Below are 2,345 nucleotides of genomic sequence, written 5' to 3'. Positions count from 1 at the left end.
CGATTAAGGCTTCGGCCAAAGATCGTGCGAAGAGAGTTTATTTTGATAAACCCACTCCTAAGATGACGCGCCATATCAAACCATTATATGTGAAAGCTCACATAGATGGCAGACCAATATCTAGAGTGTTGATTAACAACGGATCCGCTGTCAACATAATCCCACTAAAAATGGTGTTAGCATTGGGAAAATCAAAAGAAGACATCATGACTTCTGAGGTCGCAGTGTCAGCCTTTACTGGAGAGGTTGCCAGGACATACGGAGTTCTCTCAGCAGAGCTGACCATCGGTTCCAAGACTTCAGCCACTGCCTTCTTCGTAGTGAATTCATCAGCTAGCTATCAAGCTTTGCTGGGAAGAGATTTGATTCATTCGAATGCTTGCATCCCGTCATCCCTACACCAACTGATGTTGTGCTGGAAAAGAGACGGCGTGGAAGTGATCTGGGCTAACAACCAACCATTCGATGCCCGATCCAACATGGCAGAATCCATATTGTACGAGCCTAGCATTGGTCCAATCAAGGCGGGACCTAAGCAAAAGAAGGCACATGCCAAACAGATTAAGCATATGTTCGAGTCAACTATGTCATGCCTCTCCGAAGGTAGACAAGCACCATACCCATCATTGAGGAAGTCTAATGATTGGGTCCCGATCAGAATAAAGAGCGGTAGCATCAGCCGCTATAGAAAAATTGAATGCACATCAAGCGATCGAAAGATTGCATGATGAAGAATACATGGAGATTGCAGAGGTGGAAGTGCCAGAGGAACCAGAAAAAGTGGCGTGGTCACCAGAAAATGAAATCCAAATGGAGGACCTAGAAAAGGCTAATCCAAAGTTAGAAGACGAGGGTACAATGGTCGTTGACCCCCTTGAGGAAGTAAATCTGGGAACAGAAGAAGAACCTCGGCTGACTTATGTTAGTAGTCTGCTGCAACCCGTTCTAAAAGAAGGCATCATCAAGCTGCTCCACGAGTTTAAAGATTGTTTCGCATGGAATTATGATGAGATGCCCAGACTTGGTCGAAACATAATTGAGCATAAGCTACCTATCAAGCCAGATTTTAAGCCATTCAAACAAGCTTCTAAGAGAATGAGCAAGGAAGTCGAGGCGAGAGTCAAAACAGAAATTGAAAAGCTGCTCAAAGCAGGTTTCATTCAACCAGCCAAATATGCAGAGTGGCTCTCTAACGTGATCCCAGTAGTCAAGAAGAACGGGAAGATACGAGTCTGTGTAGATTTCTGCGATCTCAACTGTTAACTTGTGGAAAAATCCTTGATCGGAGCACTTCCCTGTGAGGCGTCGTTGGGATCGGTCGGGGACACTCCGATGCCAAAGTCAGTAATATTTCTGAGAATAAACTGTAAGCACAAAAGTAGAGAATCAGTCAGTGTACCTCAATAGCTTGGGATGCAAGCTATTTATACTAATGTAGTTGTAACTCTTGGTAACTAGAAAGTCTCCATTAATACCTCATTAATGGCGGTTACTGATCTTATTCAAGTATGACCGTTAGCTCATTAATAGGTTATTAGTTGCCTTTATTGGGAATCGGCTTGGTCGTTCCTTGGGCGTATCGATGTTTGACAGCGGGTCTCCCAGGCGTTTGACCTTTTGAGGCGTGTTGAGGAATCCTTAGATCCGCCACCTATGAGTCTTGCTTTATACGCCATCTGGAGATTCGTCGGTGGATCCTTATCCATAAGAGTATTGATGGCGGATCCTTCATTCTTTGTCTAATTATCCTTTTTCCCCATGCATGATATTTGGATGTTATGGAGATGTAGATGAACAGTCATGTCATTACTCATCTTTAATTGCTATCAATTCTCTATTAATCCCAGCATTTATCCTTGAAACCCTCAGAGTTGGAGTATTCAAACAGTCAAGTCTTTATTCCCCTTTAATGGCTATTAATTGCCATTTATTTGTATTTATTCCCATTCATGGATGGTAATAAAGGCGCCTTTTGGTATTCTTAGATCCGTCAAGGCGTATGTAAACTCTCCTTGAGAATAATGGCGGGTCTCGTCATGGTCCACGTGGCGTGGCATAATGCTAAAGACTCCTTCCTTTTCCTCATTATTTGCATATTCACCCCTACATTAATCCTGCATTAATTCCACATTAATCATGCATAAATATCTCTTTTAGAAGGAATAATGGTTTGGCATTATTTCTATTAATTTTCCTTTATTCCTGATTCTAGAATAATTTGGGTTGTTATCAGAAGCCCCCCTTAAATGTATAAAAAGCTCTTTAGGGCTGTCTAGATGGTGTTTTATTTTTCTATCTTGGAGGAAAGTGGACTCGCCCTAGATGGGGGATCATATATGGAAATG

The sequence above is a fragment of the Euphorbia lathyris genome, chromosome 3 (assembly GCF_963576675.1).
Source record: "Euphorbia lathyris chromosome 3, ddEupLath1.1, whole genome shotgun sequence".
NCBI classification, from domain to species: domain Eukaryota; kingdom Viridiplantae; phylum Streptophyta; class Magnoliopsida; order Malpighiales; family Euphorbiaceae; genus Euphorbia; species Euphorbia lathyris.
The sequence above is the reverse complement of the archived record's forward strand: the minus strand, read 5'-3'. Positions refer to the sequence as shown.